The sequence below is a fragment of the Balaenoptera ricei genome, chromosome X (assembly GCF_028023285.1).
Source record: "Balaenoptera ricei isolate mBalRic1 chromosome X, mBalRic1.hap2, whole genome shotgun sequence".
Classification (NCBI taxonomy): Eukaryota; Metazoa; Chordata; class Mammalia; order Artiodactyla; family Balaenopteridae; genus Balaenoptera; species Balaenoptera ricei.
Window position 1 is genome coordinate 104,732,849 of NC_082660.1, and position 19,647 is coordinate 104,752,495.

Below are 19,647 nucleotides of genomic sequence, written 5' to 3' on the forward strand. Positions count from 1 at the left end.
ACATTTCATAGTTTTCTTTCATTATCAACCAAAACTGTACACAAATATTTTCTAACAATTCAAATATAAATTTGAATTAGTCTGATAAAAATATATGAATAAGGTTTCATGCTATGTATAAAATTTGAAATAAGTTGAAAATTCCAATTATTCCTATGGGAAAATTAGTCACAAATGTTCCAAATGTTGCATTATGTATGCTGACTGGAATTATTCCTTGCAAATATGTGACAAATTGTCCTGTCCTTTGCTGAGTTTCATTTCAAATGGCTGTCTATAATTTGGAGATCGCACTGAGGTTTAATGTTGACTAGAAGTAAAAATACCTATAGTTTAAAAATATACACAGTTAAATTCTAAGCAAGTCCTATGATTGGTGGGTCTGTTTGGAACTGTAAATATAATGGGGTCTGGCTCTAACCACTTAAAACACATTTTACTTTTGTTTTGTAAGGACCCTGAAGGATTGGGCTTTGAGCTCAGATGTTTTGTGTTATATAAGTTTAAACCTGTGACAACAAGGAGAAACATTATTTTGGCCAGATACTCAACATGATTTTATCCAGAGTTACTTTTAGATTATTCTGATCTTTATTATTCCCTTCTTTTTATCTTTTTCTAGTTCTTTTAGGTGTAAACTTAAATTGTTTACTTGGGATTTTTCTTCTTTCTTGAGGTAGGCCTGTATTGCTATGAACTTCCCTCTTAGAACTGCTTTTGCTGCATGCAAAATGATCCATATGTTGGTTTTAGTGGACAAGTACTTTGAAATAACAATGACTAAATTATTAAAGCACATGGAGAATAAGGTGGAAAGGGGGAAGAAAGTATGATTACACAGAGAAATGGAATCTATAAAAAGTTAAATGGACACTTTAGAACTGAAAAGAATCTAAAATTAAGAACTCAATAGTTTAATAGCATACTACATAGACAGTAAACTTGAAGACAAACCAATATAAAAATCTGAACAGAAACATGGAAAAAAATAAAGGTGGGAAAAAAAGAACACAGGACAAGTAGAACATAGTGACATGGTTAAAATATGTGTGATTGTAGTATAAGTAAAAGAGAGAGAAGGAATGGGAAAGACAATATTTGTAGAGATAATAGTCAAAAAATTTCCAAATGTGACAAAAAGCCTCATCTCACAGATTCATAATACTCAGCAAACTCCAAACAGGATAAATGAGAATAGAAAACTTAGTTTTATCATAGTAAGCTGCTAGAAAAACGAGTGATGAAGGTGAAATCTTCAAAGCATCTGGAGAAAAAAGACATGTCACCTTCAATAGAAGAGCAAATAGATGGAGAGCTGACATTTCAATAGAAACAATGAAAGTCAAAAGCCAATGCAGTGACATCTTTAAAATGCAGAGAGAAACGCTTTTGACATAAAATTCTAAACCTAGGAAAAGTATCCTCCAAAAATAAAGGAAAATAAAGGCACTATCAAACAAGCAAAAGATAAAAGAAATCACTGACAACACACCTACATTTAAAGAAATACTAAATGAAGTTCTTCAGACTGAGGAAATAATCCCAGAGAGAAGGAAAGAACAGCAGGAAGGAATGAAGATCACCTGAAAAGGTAAGTGTGTAGATAAACTATTTTGACCCACTTTGGTATTATCAAGCCCAACTTAAACTCTCTGGAGTTCCTTAAGTATAAGGCTCTAGAGTATAATGATAGGTTAGAAGTGACCTTTGAAACCATTTAGTCGAACTCACCTTATTGGACAGATATGGTAAAAATTTCACAGACGAATTAGTCACCTAGTTTAATGATTCTAACCTTTAAGTTCCAAATGTTTTGAGCTCCAGGCCATTCACTAACTTTTAGGCCTTTAAGGTCTCTTGGGAAAATCTGTTATTATATACAGTTTCTGGCTACTCTACAGCTCCTATGCTGCCTGTGCCTGCTTAACAATATAAGGATTTTCTGCACCACGAAGCTTCAAGACAGAGCCTCTAATCCTCTTGAACTGTATGAAATGTCAATCAATTTAATCTTTTGGATCTTGCATGATAGACCTTGTGTAAAGTAGATTCCACATTTGTAGATGAATAGGTACTAATCCTAAGGTTGCTTTCTCAGACAAGTTGAGGGTAGGTAGATATGATATTTTTCTTTAAAAGTGTTCACTCTTGGAGATTAAAGTGATGTTCTTATATACTAGTTATAGCAGCTAGGAAGGTGTTGAACTATCAAAAACACAGCCTAGACAGCCTGCCCCAATGAGTCCCTCAGGCTGATCGGTTAGTACCTAACATTTAGAATGTTTGAAGCTATACAACAATGGACATAAAGAAACTTTATTTTAATCTAGTGGTTTGAATAAAATAATGTTTTATAAAACAAATGCTTCATATTTGTTCTTATTTTGGTTGTGGTAAGTTTTTACAAAGTTGACTGATTTAGACCAAATTTCACTCATTAATAAAAGCTATTTAGTTTAATGTATGAGTCATTTTACTGTTTTGAAACTAAGTAGTAGCCAATCATCTTTTCATATGGGCATATCTTCTGACTTTGCTGTCCCCAGTGCATGGAACCTCTATCCTTTGATAGGACTGATTACCATCTTGGAGAGGACATGCAGCCTGATACGTTACCTGCTGATATAACTGCGTGCATTTCCCTGGTATGTGAAGTAGGTGTCTAGCAGCCAAGGAACCTCTCATTTTGGGAAAGATTTTTTTAATTGTTTCTTTGTTTCTTTAATTGTTTGTGATCCAGACCATCATCTCGTGGGGGGGGGATCAATTATCCCTTCATTCAATTATTTATTCCTACACCCTTTATTGAGAAAATGCTAACATAATATTAGACATAGAGAAGTCATTTTACTTTCATATAGGGAAGATCTGGATTCAAATACTGGTTCTACTACTTATTAGCTAGCAAGTGAGATTTTGGGCAAACAGCTTAAACACTGTGAGACTTGATTTTCTCTTCCTGAAAATGGGAGCAGCTACTATAAGAACAGAAAAACTATTGCCTAGTATTTACATTCCTGGCAAAGCAGAGATTAAGAGAGTATTATAGGGCTTCCCTGGTGGCGCAGTTGTTGAGAGTCTGCCTGTGAATGCAGGGGACACGGGTTCGAGCCCTGGTCTGGGAAGATCCCACATGCCGCGGAGCAACTAGGCCCGTGAGTCACAATTACTGAGCCTGCGCGTCTGGAGCCTGGGCTCCGCAACAAGAGAGGCCACGATAATGAGAGGCCCGCTCACCGCGATGAAGAGTGGCCCCCGCTTGCCGCAACTGGAGAAAGCCCTTGCACAGAAATGAAGACCCAACACAGCCATAAATAAATAAATAAATAAAAATTTTTTTAAAAAAAGAAAAAAAAAAGGAGTATTATATACAAATTTTCAGTCTATGTTTCTATGTATATCATAGCAGGACTATCTTCTTATCCTATCATTTGAATGAAATAAGAAAGAGCCATAGGATTGACAGAAACTGAACATCAATATTCATGATGCTTTTGCATGGAGACAGAGCATTTATGATATTTTCTTAAGCTGTTATGTCTGGTTTATAATGAGTATCCCAGAATAAGCAAACGGCTAGACTTTCAAATCTCCAAAGAACCATTCAGCTCTATGCATCTGTCTGAATTTAAATAATGAAGCTCTGCATGCACAAAAAGGAAACTCAAGGAAAAGGGAGCTAAGAAAATAGTGTGCTTACATGGAGAGATTTTAAGAATGATTCTCCTGTTTGTTAAAATCCAGTGTTTGTAAATTCACACAGAGATACATCTATGCCATAAATGCTCACCAGAAGTCTAGTGGAATGAAACCCCCTTGTGCCCTCTTGGTCCTGAAAAGGGGTAAAGACAAAGGTAAGGTGGAGTTTTTGGTTCTTATTTCTGGGGTGCTTCAGTAGTGTCTGCAAACGTCAGATCTTTTAGAAATACTGGAGCTATATTTGAAGTCCAGTTGCACATTCTCTATATACAGGGAGAAGCAGAAAAAAATTCAAGGGAATGGATACTGTATTCAGCATGAAAATATCCTGGCTCCTTTACTCTTGAAAGGATCTTGGTCTAAGGTAGTGTCTAATCATAAAAGCAGAATTAACTCATAATCAGGATCCTCTCTATCTGAGACTTTTTAGAAATATCTTTAGGAAATGGACAGTATGTTCTTAAGAATGTTGAATGTATATTGCCTTTTTCAACCTTTGCAGCTGCTGGATTCAAGGGCACAGTCAGCCTATGGCAATTTAAAGTTATCCATAAGTACATGGGCAAAGGTTTATCTGTAGTCAGAGGCAGAGAGCCCAATCTGAATGTTCAAGGTGAGTTCAGATTCAAGCAAGAAATCACAAGGTAGACATTTCCCAGAGTTCTTTTCACCTTACGTAAATACTACCTAATAACAAAAGTCTTCATATCTGGCATTCAGAGCAATTTATTTTATTCAAAGAATGCTACCACACACAAAATCTCATTTCCAAATCTTTATTGCATATGTTACAATTTTCAATATAATAAAAATCCAGGACAGTGAAATAACGTATAACTTTCTTCTACCTGTAGAAGAAACCATTTGCAGTAGCCATAAATGAAGAATACTTACTTAGGTGCATATAACTACTCTCCCTTTTAGGCTGAACACTTAGGTAACATGAAGCAAATGGTCTAATGGTTGAGTGTATGTGTGTCTTTGTGTGTGTGTGTGTGTGTGTGTGTGAGAGAGAGAGAGAGAGAGAGAGAGAGAGATGTTCATAGCTTCATATTGTTTTATTATTATGATCATCATTGCTTCTTTTGCTAGATTATTCAAGGCCTTAAGATGTTGTATTGGTAGTCTTTTGGGGAAATGGCCTAGGGCTGTACATGTCATTTCTAATCACTTTATTGCTTTCGTATACATTTGTTTTTTTGGCCTTGCTGCATGGCTTGTGGGATCTTAGTTCACCAACCTGCGCCCTCGGCAGGGAAAGCGCTGAGTCCTAACCACTGGACCGCCAGGGAATTCCCTCATATACATGTTTGGCACTCCTGTTTTCCCACTTAGGAACTTTACTTATTGTGATCCTCTTCTCTTCATCTTCACAGGATTCTTGGTTTCTCAGTCCAATTATTTAACTTAACAAACATTATTGAGCTTAAGATTTTCCAGGCACTTAGGCTGCATGGCTAATAAGATATGCTTCCTATCCTCAAATGTCTCAAAATCAAACTGGAGAAACAAGCGCATAGACATCTAACTAGAAAACCAACACAAAAAAAGCACCATAACTGTCCTAGTGCATTGAAAGTGCAAAATTAAATATAAAAGTAGATTATCTTATGGAGCAAATTTTAATAAAGATGAAAATTTCTCTCAACACTTACCTGTTATCAATTACGGCTTAAGGCAACTCTGGTATTGTGAATACTTTTTTCTAGTATGCTTCTTTGTATATTACTGTTACGCTTTTCTTGGAATCAGATTCTTTGGGGAATGGTACAAGCCTTAGGACTCCAGGCTCATTATCTAACAATTCTACTAGGAGCTGACCTTTCTCAGGTTCTCTTCAACACATGCATCAGTAACCCATATTCACTATTAGGGTTCATTTAGGGAGCTGGTAGAGGCCAGTTAACCTGAAACCAGAGTTCCTGAAACCTTCGCAGGTATTTCTAATATGTATCCAACATTGAGAGACATTGTATTAATTCCTTACTATTTCCTCTGATTTGCATATATTTTTCTTCCTCTATACATGACAGAAAGATTATAAATACTGAAGGTTTGAAGGCCTCGGTCCTTATGTTCAGAACACAAATATACTTTATGATAAGTTTCTCTCAAATTATTGGCTTCCTTGCCTTCTAATTTTGTGCAGTTATATAAAAACAAGTCAGCAATTTTTTTTACACTCCTTCCACCAAGACTGGAAATTTATTCCCCTTCCCCTTTGATTTGGCCTGACCTTAGCGATATACCCATTACAAGTAGAATGTAGTGAAAATGCACTGTGTGACTTCTCAGGCTGTGTCAGACAGAGCCATGAAGCTTTTGCCTGGTTCTCTTTGAGTAACCACACTAGAAGCCCTGAGCCACCATATGAGAAGTCTAACCATCCCAAAGCTACCATTCTTTGAAATAGCCAGGCCATATGGAAAGATTACCTGTAGCATTCTGGTCAGTAATTCTAGCCTTCAAATCATTCCAGTTAAGCAAGACATGTAAGTAAAGAAATTTCTAGATGATTCTTCTGCCTATTGAGACAACCAAGCCTTTGCATCTTCCCAGATGAAGTCCCTGATATTGTAGAACAGAGACAAGCCATTCCTGTCATTCCCTGTTCAAATTTCTGACCCACAAAATCATGATAAAATACAGAATTTGGTACCTGGAAAGAAAATACCAAAAACATATGGCATTGATTGTGGGACCATGTGGTGGATAGAAACTGGAATGGTCTTAAGACTATTGCTGGAAGCCTGATGGGCCTAAGGAGACTGTCAATGTGAGATTAAAGAAGAGTAAGGAAAACGTAATTGAAAGCTGGAGGTAAAGAGATCCTTGATGTGTAGTGGCAAACAGTTTAGCAAAACTATCATTTATGGTTGTGCAGAAAATAGAAAATGCACCTATAAACTGTTGGTCTGGCTAAGTATTTCCAGATAGGATGTCAAAACTATCAATTGTATTTTACTTGTTAGCTGAGTATCATAAAGTATGCTTACAAAAAGGCAAACTAAAGAAGAAATTATTGTTTCAAGCATAATTTAAAGAAAATGTAAAGAATCAATAATGCTGTATTTGAATATAAAACTATTTATTAAAATTCCTAGTTTTCCCAATGAATATTATCAAAGTAAGAAAGGGCTTGAGATATATATATATATATATATAGAGAGAGAGAGAGAGAGAGAGAGAGAGAGAGAGAGAGATTTGTTATAAGGAATTGGATCACATGATTATGAAGACTAAACCTTAAGATCTGTAGTTAGCAAGCTGCAGACCCAGGAGAGCCCATAGTATAGTTCCAGTTTGAAGGTCAGTAGTCTTGAGACAAAGGAAGAGGTGATGTTTGAGTTTAGGCCTCAAGTAAGGATAAAAACTGATGTCCCGGTTTGAATTTAGTCAGGCAGGAAGAGTTCCCTCTTATTCAGGAAAGGGTCAGCCCTTTGTTCTAGTTCGACCTTCAGTTGATTGGATGAAGCCCACACACATTAGGGAGGGCAATTGGCTTTATTCTGTCTATGAGTTTAGATGATAAAAGTCATCCAAAAACACCCTCACAGAAACACTTAGAAAAATGTTTAACCAAATATCTGGATACCTTGTGACTCAGTCAAGTTGATACATAAAATAACCGTCACAGGGCTTCAGAGCAAAGATCAAGACCAAAGTGCTATCAAGAAAACATCCCCTGGTAAAGATGAACCAAGGGTGTTACTGTGAAACATTCTTTTTTCACCTCAGAGCTTTAAGGTAGCACTTCCTAGACCCTTCCAAACAGATGAAAGGATTTAAAAGGAGATACGGTTGCTGATATCATCGGCAAATATAATCTGTCACATGTCTATAACTTTTCTCTTGAGCTTTATGATACTTTTCTGATCAATACCTCATTTGCCTACAATGGCTTTCCTTTGTATAGTTCTTAATCACTTGTCAATAAAACAGATTGCTCTGCCTTTTTTTTAAGAGAACATAAACTATAGAAAATCTTAGCTTCATTTTCTAAAATGGTCAGAATTTTCCAGAATGAAGCAGTATAAAACAGTAAAACTAATCACAATATTATTTTCATTTTGAACTCTAGCTTATAAATTAAAGAACAAAAATGTTAAAAATAATGGATGATACAATATTTTGTTGATTATGACATAAACAACCTAAAAAGTAAATGTGTAGAACACTTTTATGCAATTAGAGTTAAGTTGTCATCAGTTTAAAATAGACTGTTATAACTCTAAGATGTATTATGAAAGCCTCAGAGTAACCACAAAGTAAAAATAAATACACAAATGATAAAGAGAAAAGAATCAAAATATACCATTACAAAAATCATCTATTCACAAGAAAGATAGCTAGAGAGAAAGAAAGGAACAAAAGAACTACAAAACAATCAGAAAGCAATTAACAAAGTGGTGATAGTAAGTCCTTACCAATCAAAAATCTCTCTAAATGTAAATGGTTTGAATTCTCCAATTAAAAGGCATAGAGTTGCTGAATGAATTAAAAAAAAAGACCCAACTATATCCTGCCTACAAGAGACTCAATTAAACTTTAAGGACATTCATAGACTGAAAGGGAGAAGATGGAAAAATATATTCTGTACAAATCGGAAACAAAAGAGAGCAGAGGTTGTAATAGTTACACTAAATAAAATAGACTTTAGTCAAGAGCTATAACAAAAGACAGAGAAAATTGTTATATAACAATAAAGACTCAGTTCATCAAGAGGATATAACAAGTGTAAATATATACACACCCAATATCAGAGCACATACATATTTTAAACAATTTTTAACAAATCTGAAGGCAGAAATAGACAGCAATGCAATAGGAGACTGCAATATTCCACTTTCAACAAAGGATGCATCATCCTGACAGAAAATTAGTAAGAAAATAATGGACTTGAATGCCACTTTAGACGAAATGAACCTAACAGACATATACAGAGCTATCCATCCAACAGAAGCAGAATGCACATTTTTCTCAAGCACACACAGAATATTCTTCCAAGATAAGTCATATGTTATGTCACAAAAAAGTCTTGAATTTAAGAAGAATGAAATCATATCAAGTATCTTTTCTAGCCACAATTTTGTGAAACTAGAAATCAATAACAGGAGGAAATCTGGAATATTCACAAATATGTGGAAATTAACACACTTCTGAACAACCAATGGGTCAAAGAAGAAATCAAAAGGGAAATTAAAAAATATCTTGAGATAAATGAAAATGGAAGCATGACATACCAAAAGTTATGAGATGCAGCAAGAGCAGTTCTAAGAGAGTTTATATCAATAAATGCCTAAGTTAAGAAAAAAAAATTTTCAAACAACCTAAACTTACACCTAAAGGAACTAGAAAATGAACAATAAACTAAGCCCAAAGGTAGCAGAAGAAAGGAAATAATAAAAAAATACAGCAGAAATAAATGATATAGAGACTAGAGAGACAATAGAAAAGATCAATAAAAATAACAGTTTATTGAAAAGATAAAGTTGACAAACTGGTTAAAAACTAGACTAAGAAAAAAAGAGATGATTCAAATTAATAAAATATAAATGAAAGAGGAGATGTTACAACTGATACCACAGAAATACAAAGAACTGTAAAAGACTACTATGAACAATTGTATGCCAACAAATTAGATAACTTAGAAGAAACGGCTAATTCTATAAACCTACAAGTTACTAAGACTGAATCATGAAGTCACAGAAAATCTGAACAGACTAATATTGAGCAAGGAGATTGAATCACTAATCAAAAATCTCGCAACAAATAAAAACCCAGGACCAGATGGCTTCACTAGTAAATCCCACCAAATATTTAAAGAAGAATTAATACCAATCTTTCTCAAACTCTTCCAAAAAATTGAAACAGAAGAATGCTTCCTCATTTTATAAGGCCAGCATTACCCTGATATTGAAACTAGACAAAGACACTAAAAGAAAAGAAAATTAGAGGCCAATATCCCTAATGAACATAATACAAAAATTCTCAGCAAAACACTAGCAAACTTAATTCAAGAGCACGTTAGAAGTATTATACACCATGATCAAGTGGGATTTATCCCTGGAGTACAAGGATGTTTCAACATGTGCAAATCAATGAATGTGATACACCATATTAACAGAATGAAGGATAAAAATCATATGATCATTTTAATACATGCAGAAAAAACATTTGAGAAAATTTAACATCCTTTTATGATAAAAACTCTCAACAAAATAGGTATAGAAGGAATGTACCTCAAATAATAAATGTCATATATGACAAGCCGACAGCTAACATGATACTCAACAGTGAAAAGTTAAAAACCTTTCCTCTGTTCTGAAGAACCTAGGGACAGGACAGGAATAAAGACGCAGATGTAGAGAATGGACTTGAAGACACGGGGATGGGGAAGGGTAAGCTGGGACGAAGTGAGAGAGTGGCATGGACATATATACACTACCAGATGTAAAATAGATAGTGGGAAGCAGCTGCATAACACCGGGAGATCAGCTCATTGTTTTGTGACCACCTAGAGGGGTGGGATAGGGAGGGTGGGAGGGAGACGCAAGAGGGAAGGGATATGGGGACATATGTATATGTATAGCTGATTCACTTTGTTATACAGCAGAAACTAACACACCATTGTAAAGCAATTATACTCCAATAAAGATGTTAAAAAAAAAAAAGCCTTTCCTCTAAGATCAGGAACAAGACAAAGATGTCCACTTTTGCTAATCCTTTTCAACGAAGTACTGAAAGTCCTAGCCACAGAAATTGCAAGAAAATGAGAAAAAAAAGATTACAAATTGAAAAGAAAGAAGTAAAATTATCTTTGTTTTTAGAGGACATGATCTTATATATAGAAAAACCTAAAGACTCCACCAAAAAACTGTTAGAACTAATAAATGAATTCAGTAAAGTTTCAGGATACAAAATCAACATACAAAAATCAGTTGCATTTCTATCCACTAACAACAAATGCACAGAATGCTATGAGAGATCAAAGAAGAAATATTTATATCCTGTGTAGATCAAAAAATTTTTCTTGGAGGAGACGCTATCTCAACTCAGTCATAAAGGATGAAAAATTTATCTAAGAATGGATAAACAGTATTTTAAATATATGAGCTCACAGAAACAAAGACCTAGGCTAAAAGAAAAAATCACAGATTACGTGAAAATCTATAAGCAGTTCATTGTTGCTAGATTATAAAGTGCACAACAGCAAGTGGTAGGTGATGAATCTCGAGTCTGGGCCTAAATCATAAGAATCATGTGTTATGATACGGAATTTGGATATGTGAGAACTCACTGGAAGACAGGAGAATGACATAACTAAACCTGCTTTTTATGTCATAGTTTACATCTTCATGCTTATCCTTTAACTGCATATTGTAGTTATAGTTTCTTTTATAATTTTTTTCTTTTAATCTACATACTAGCTTATTTTAATAATCTTCAATCGTTACTATATATCTGCCTTTCCTAGTGGGATTTTCTCTATCCTATAGCTTCTTACTTTTTCCATTTAAAGAAGAACCTTCCACATTTCTTTTAGGGTAGGTTTAGTAGTGATGAATTCAGTTTTTGCTTGTCTGAGAAGTTCTTTATCTCTCCTTCTATTTTGTTGAGTGCTATTGAAAGAGAAGATGTTTGGTAGTAGGACAGAGATATGTTTTGCTTTGCCCCTTCTCTATTTAAAATTTGCTTGAAATGCTCTAGATTTTTGTTTAAGGGAAATATGTTTCATAATTGTATGAGCCAGGGTTCTCCAGAGAAACAGATCAATGGGAGATCACATATGCATACATATATACACACACTTGTGTGTACACATAAATAATTATAATATAAAATATGTTAAATGATTTTGCATATATATATATATTTTTATTATGAGGAATTAGCTCACATGATTATGGAGGCTGAGAAGTCTCACAATCTGCTATCTGCAAGCTGGAGACCCAGCAAAGCTGGTGGTATAATTCAGTCCAAGTCCAAAAGTCTGGGAACCAGGAGACCTGATGGTGCAAATCCCAGCTGAGGATAAGGAAATATGGGATGAGATGTCCCATTGCAAGCAGTGAGGCAGATAAATAAGGGGGATGGATTTCTCTTTCCTCCGTCTTTTTTTCTATTCAGGCCCTCAATGGATTGGATGATGCACACTCCCATTGGAGAGAGCAATCTACTTCACTAGGCCCACTAATTCAAATGCTAATCTCATCAGGAAACACCCTCACAAACACGCCAAGAAATAATGTTTTTTTACATTTAAATTTATTTATTTATTTTTTATACAGTAGGTTCTTATTAGTTATCTATGTTATACATATTAGTGTATACATGTCAATCCCAATTCATCCCCCCAACCCCCACCCCCTCTTTCCCCCCTTGGTGTCCATACATTTGTTCTCTACATCTGTGTCTCTATTTCTGCCTTGCAAACCAGTTCATCTGCACCATTTTTCTAGATTCCACATATATGTGTTAATATACGATATTTGTTTTTCTGTTTCTGACTTCACTCTGTATGACAGTCTCCAGGTCCATCCACGAAATGATGTTTAATCTGAGCATGCTGTGACCAGTCAAGTTGACACATAAGATTAATCATCACAATATTTAATTCAGTAAGTAAGCAAAACAAGCATTTATTGGGTACCTGCTTTCTATGTTTCAGGCAAAGTAACCTTCATTTTTCTAGATGCTCACATCTAGTAAAGGAGGCAGCTACTCAAACAAATACTATAGTATGGTGACCAAACCTATAATACCTTTAATAGCGATAGGTACAAAATACTGTTAGAACCCAGTTAAGAAAGCATTAATTCAAAAAAAAGAGGAAGCATTAATTCTCAGTTGGAGTTTAGTGAGAATAGACCATATAAGAAAAGTGACAAGTGAATTGAAACTTGATAAGTAACACTTTGCCAGAAAAACAAGAAGTGGGCAGGAGAAGCATTACAAGAAGAGTATACATATGGTCAAGAATAAATAAATATGAATAGACCTTGAGTTTGGCAGCAATGGATGCCATCTAAAGTAGCTAGATATGTGAGAGGAAATGATTGATATTAGAAGGAAAGGGTAAAGCAAGTTTTGTGGAGGACTCTGAATTTAGAGTTGATGATAAAGAAAAAAGTCATGTGTTTTAAGCAAGGGAGTGACATTGTCAGATTTGCATTTGAGAAAGATTACTTGAGCTGCAATTTGGAGAATTAACTGGGTAATGCAAGGCTAGAGGCAGACAGACCTGTTCAGATGCAGCTTCAGTAATCCCAGTGAGAGATAATAGTGGCATGGATTATGACACAGACAGGGATTATGAAGAGGAGAGATCAGATATAGGAGGATTTTGAGGGAGAATCCAAAGGACTTGGCTCTCTTTGATATTTTCCTTCCCTTACCTCACTAAGGGATTTCTTGCTTGATATACTCTTTGAAAGATAATGCACTCACAAAGGATAGAAAGAATGGCTAAATGAGAAATAGATGTGAGGTTTGGCAAGTCCATAGGGTTGAGGGAAAGACCTGGTAGAGAAAAACAATGAACTTGGTTTTATTCATGTTGAGTTTGAGGTTTTATTACCACTTTATTCAGTTTTCCATTCAGATTACATAGTGACCATGTTACTACCCAGCTTAAAATCCTTCAGTGACTCTCCATCACATCAGTGTTCAGTATTAACTTACAATGGCTTATAAATCTCTTCAAAATCTGGATCTACCATTGTCCCCTCTGACTGGAACATGCTTTCCTGACTCTTCAGCTGATAAGTGGGAATCAGCTTAGACACCATTGTTTCCAATTTGACTGGGTACTTGTTTCTAGCGACTTCTAACCTGCAAGTGCAATAAGTTCAGGAACTTTATCCAATTCACTAGCTGTTTTATCTCTTGCACCAAATATATCCTTTAAGACATAGCAGATATTGAATAAATAATTCGTGAATAAATGAAATTCCTGACAACCATCTTGATAGAAAGGTCCTATAATCAGGTAGATATGCAGATCTTTATTTCAGAAAATAAATGTTTTTAAACATTTTTCTTATATGTGTGCTAGTTGAAACCTTTAGTGTAGACATCATAACTCAGACAGGCCACTAGATTGAGAAAACCGTAGCCTAATAGAACTCAGTGGAATACTAGTATTTAAAAGAACAATGAACCATGGTAAGAGACATAGAAAGAGTTGTCAGAAAAGTGTTAGAAGGAGAGAATACTGTCTCAGAAACCAAGGAAGAAAAGAATCTCAATTGGGTCAATGGTGTTACAGTGCAGAACCAAGAATTAGGAAGGACTGACAAGAGACTATTTCCTCGGGTAATCTATAAAGTAATGGGGAAAGAAGCTGGGATACAAAGACTTCAGGAGATTTTTTTTAAACTTATATTTCCAATGATCCCTATTTTTACATATTTGTGCCCCTGCAGCTTGTTTTAAGGCGCAATTGTAAAATAAAAATCCAATAAATATTGGCATTTGAGTTTGTTTGCCATTATGTATACATTTCTATGCACTCTGAGCCACATTATAAATGTGCTCAAAGCCACCAACTGACTAAATAAAATAAATACACTCAAATATTTTGGGTTTTGCATTCAAATGAATATTTAAAATTTTGTACATACTGGGTTATATGTTGAAAATATTTATGATTAAATACACATTGAAAGTTATGCACCTAAAATTCTAATTGTAGATCATTGTTCCTTTTGCAAATATCACAAAATAAATTTTAAAGAGAAAGAAAAAGATAATTCACAGTGCCTTGCTTGATACAGCTTTGGTATTCAATTGTATCACCAAAATATGCTTTTAACGTTGGATTTCCTTGCAACAATACGAATACGTTCCCTTACTTACTTCATACTTTCATAATCACATTCAGCTTCAAATAGCTTCATTAGGTAACCAGATTATCCACGTGAAATAAATCTTTACCACTTCTCTAACAATATGAAAATTCTCTCTTGGTGAACCCTGGGGTATATTCATCACAGGAAGTAAGAATGACATAATGGAAAGAATAGGACCCTATCACAGCATTCTTAAAAATGTGTCTTTTAAACCAATTTCAAATATCTAGAAAGAAGTAAGCTTTGAAAACACCCAAAACCAAAAATTCCCAATTGATTCAGTTATTTTAGTCTTTGTCCACATCCAGGTCTAACATCATAAGTATTACAAGAAAAAAACAAGGATGATCAGCTGGGTAACAATGGCACTGACTACAGTAGGATGTTTGGAAAATAATTATTAGTGGAAAATATAATTTTTAATATGTTTTGTTTTATGAATTTGGGTTAATTAACAGTTAAAGGCTATATGAAGTTTATACTCATCAACTTATTTAAAGCACAAAAATTTCTTGGAGTTGTTCAATATTCACCTCCTCAAACACAAATGCATGTTTGGCTGTTTACCCTTTATTTCACCATATATTATCATTACTTCATTCATAGTAACATGATTCAGTGAATAGACATTTGTTTAGGATTTCCCTTATTAGCTGTCATCATGTTGTCTATGTTTTCATAATTTCTCTTTTCTTTATTTTCTATATATTCCTTTATTTCTTTTTTTATCTTCTTTTCCTTGGGGGAGGGGAACTATGTAATTGTTTCACATTTAATGAAATATAGTTCATCATAGCTCAATCAAAACAACTTGGGCCATTCTGAAATTATTACTTTCTCCACAAAGCTCACATAAATCATAAATTCAATGCCAAAATATAATTTTATTGATATTCAAGTTTTTCTTATTCATGGGGACTATAGCAAAAAAAAAAAAAAAAAAAAAAAAAATCTAACATTTATGTAATCAGAGTCCCAGAAAGAGAGGAGAAAGAAAGTGAGCTGAAAAAATATTTGAAGTTGGTACAGATGAACCAGCTTGCAAGGCAGAAACAGAGACACAGATGTAAAGAACAAATGTATGGACACCAAGGAGGGAAAGCGGGGGTGGGGTAGGATGAATTGGGAGATTTAGATTGACATATATACACTAATATGTATAAAATAGATAAGTAATAAGAACTTGCTGTATAAAAAATAAATAAAATTCAAAAAAAATATTAGAAGAAATAAAGGGTGAAATTTTTCCAACTTTAGCAAACAGCATAACCTACAGTTTCATGAAGCTTAGTTAACCCCAAACAGGAGGAACTGAAAGAAATCCATGCCAAGATACATCATAGTTAAATTTCCAGAAACTAAAGACAAAGAGAAAATCTTGAAAACAGTGAGAGAGAAATGACATTTTACCCATAGGGGAAAAAAATTCAAATGACAAGCAGTTTATAATATGAAACTATAAATAGCAATATGAAGAGACACGACATTATTCAGGAGCTGGAAGAAAAGAACTGTTTATCCAGAATTTTATGTCTAGTGAAAATATTCTTCAGGAGTTAGAGGAAAAATCAAGCCATTCACAAATGAAGGAAAATAAGAGAATTTGTCACCAGCAGACCTACTCTAAAAGAATGGTTAAAGAAAGTTCACTAAACAGAAAGGAAAGAATTTAAAAAAAAAAGGAATTTTGGAGCATTAGGAAGAACAAATACAGAGAGCAAAAATCGAATAAATACAATGGCTTTCCTTCTGCTCTTCAATTTCTTAAATTATGTTAGTTGAAGTAAAAATTACAACACAGTCTAATGTGGTTCTAAATGTATGTAGGGGAATTATTTAAGACAATTATAATAGAGGGAAGGTAAAGAGACATCAAGAAAGATGAGGTTTCTACACATAAGTTAAACTGGGAAAATGATGGCAAAAGTAAACTGTGATAAGTTATGGCTATAACATATAATACCTAGAGAAACTACTAAAAAAGTTATACCTATACAAAGATAAAACAATAGATACATCAAAATGGAATTCTAAAAATGTTGATGTAACGCACAGGAAGGTGGGGGGAAAAACAGAGAAATGAAAACAGAGAGAAAAAACAGAAAACAGAAAATAAAAAGTCAGATTTAAATCTTATCAAACCAATAATTGCATAATATGTAAAGATTAAAGACATCAATTAAAAGACAAAGATTCACAAAGTGGATGAAAAAATAAAAGAACCAAATTTTATGCTCTTTACAAGAAACTCACTTCAAATGCAATGTTATATGTGGGTTAAAATTAAAAGGATGGGAAAAGATATCTTACAAATGTTAATCAAAGAAGCAGGATTGGTTATAATATCAAGGTAAAATGGAAGTGAAGAAAAAATAAAAGTGAAGAAAACTACCAGAGTGGTTTCCCAGAACAGAGGATTGGGGGGGGGGGGGTGGTGGGAGAAAATGGGTGAAAGTGGTCAAAGGGTGGAAACATCCAGTTATAAAATGAACAAATTCTGGGCATGTAATGTACAGCATGGTGACTATGGTTAACAATACTAAATTGTATATTTGAAAGCTGCTAAGAGAGTAGATTTTTAAAGTTCTCACCACAAAAAAAGATTATAAATATGTGAGGTGATGGATGTGTTAACTAATCTTATTGAGGTAATCATTGTGCACTATATACATATATCAACTTACTACATTGTACACCTTAAACCTATACAATGTAATATGTCAGTTACATCTCAAAAAAGCTAGAAAATAAATAATAAATAAATAAATATTAGTTCTCTAAAAATAAATAAGTTAAAATGACTCCAAGTGTACCTAAATGTTGTATTTAGCAGACAAATATTTCAAATTAAAGTATTATTAATATCTTCCTAACAACTGTAAAACTAATACTGTGCCTAAAATACACTAAACAAAATTTGGTAGAACTTGAAGGTTAAATAGACAATCTGTGATTAGAAGCAGAAATTTTAACTTCTATCTCTCAATAATTTACAGAACAAAGTAGATGGAAAATCAGTAAGGATGTAGAAGGCCTGAACATTACAATCAACCGACATGATCTGATGTCTATAAATCACTTCACCCAACAACACCAAAATATACATACTCTTCAAGTGCACATGGAACATTTTCCAAGATAGACCATATTGTAAGCTGTAAAACAAGTATGAAAAATTTTTAAATAATTTGAATCACACAAAATTAGTTCTATGACCACAAATGAATTAAAATAGAAGAAAGTGACAGAGAGGAAAGTAGAAGATCTGTGAATATTTGTAAAGAAATTAATGTAATTCTAAAGAACCTAGGGGTCAAAGAAGCAATGAAAACCTATCAATATTTGTAGGATGTAGTTAATGCAAACCATAAAACAAAATTTGTAATTTTAAATACTTACATTAAAAGTTTAAAGTTTTAAAATCAATGATCTAAATGTACCCAAGCAGGATGCTATGGGGTCTTCCTGAGGCAGGCCCTTCCCCCATATCCTCTGCATTAGCTCCTCTCTGAAGTACATAGTTAACAGTATCTGATGCACATTTCCTGAGTTGTTTTACTGATTTGAAAGCCCCCCACAGAATGGAAGATGTTAACTACTTGATGACCCTGACCGCATAGCCCCCAGGCCTACTGGAGCCTGAGGATTGATAATGTTGACCCCTGTAACAGCACCCTGTTACCTCACCATCAACCAATCACAGAATTGTGCACCAGCTGATCACATACCCTATGACGCCCCCCTTCCTCACCTGGCCTTTAAAAAATGCTTTCCTGAAACGCATCGCATCGGGGAATTTGGCCTTTTTGAGCACTAGCTGTCCCGGACTCCTTGTCTGGCACCTTACAATAAATGCTGCACTTTCCTTCACCACAACCTGGTCTCAGTAGATTGGCTTTACTGTGCAGGAGAGAAGACCCAAGTTTTGGTTTGGTAACATTGGAGTACAGCCTCATGGCTTTTGCTTTTATAAACCCCTGACTCTTCTTCCCCAGAACATTCTTCTGGTTTTACTCAAATCTGTATCTCCCAAACGACAATTCTTAAGACCCCAAATAAACTATTTTCTTATTTGCAATCTTCTGCATTTTTTTGTTTGTTTGTTTGTTTGGTTGGTTGGTTGACTGGGGGGAGTACACAATTCAGGCCATAACAGGTGGATAATAACAAAATAAAAATGAATGAGAGTAATGGCACAAAAAATGTCAAAGTAGGGCCATGCCCTACTACAGAGCTCTGTCCCTCCAAAGACAACAACAACTAAAATGCTAGTAAAAACTATCAAAATCAACTTTCGCAGAATCTGGAATCTAGTCAAAAACTTACAACCACCAAGGGAAACCTTAGTGAAGGAAGAATCTGCTGCACTGTGGCATTTTAAATCGCCTACCTTCCATCTCCCATTCCCCAGATCTGCTATGGCTGTAAAGGGGGAAACCTGCCTGCCTGGGTCAGATTGTTAGTGCAGAGAGGCAATGCGGACCATAGTCTCAAAGAACTGTGGTTGGGCTGCTCTATCTCATGGCTCTCTGAGGAACCAGCACAAGGACTTGTTTTTTTTCTTTTTTCTTTTCTCTCTCTCTCTTTTTTCTTTAAACAAGTAAAGAGGATTCCCAGGACTGTGGTGACTTCCCAGGTGGTGTTTGCTGTCAGGTGGTGTTAGCTGAAAGAATTTAAAGCAAAATATTGGCCACAACAACTTGGGGCAAGGGAATAAAAGCCAGGATAAGCAACAGAGAGTCCAGAAAGCCTGAGGGGAAGAGGTCGAGAAAGGAGATACATGGGAGAATATGGTTGTTAAAAGCTCTCACATATATCGGGGAATAGAAAAGGCCAACAGCATGCTCAGGGCTGGATGCATGCACAGAAAAGGCCTGAGAAACCCTAGTTTTCACCTCCAGCTGACCTCTAGCATCCGACAAGCGTAAAATGAAGGCCAAGGTGGAGTTGTAAATGGCCTGGCTAAGCATTGAAAGAGTTCCCCCAAACAGAACCAATCTGTAATACCTCAGAAAATACTTTTTTTTGGTTTTGTTTCTCTTTTATTCCTTATGTTTCTTTTCATTTTTTTTCCTTTTTATTTGCTCAAGGAATT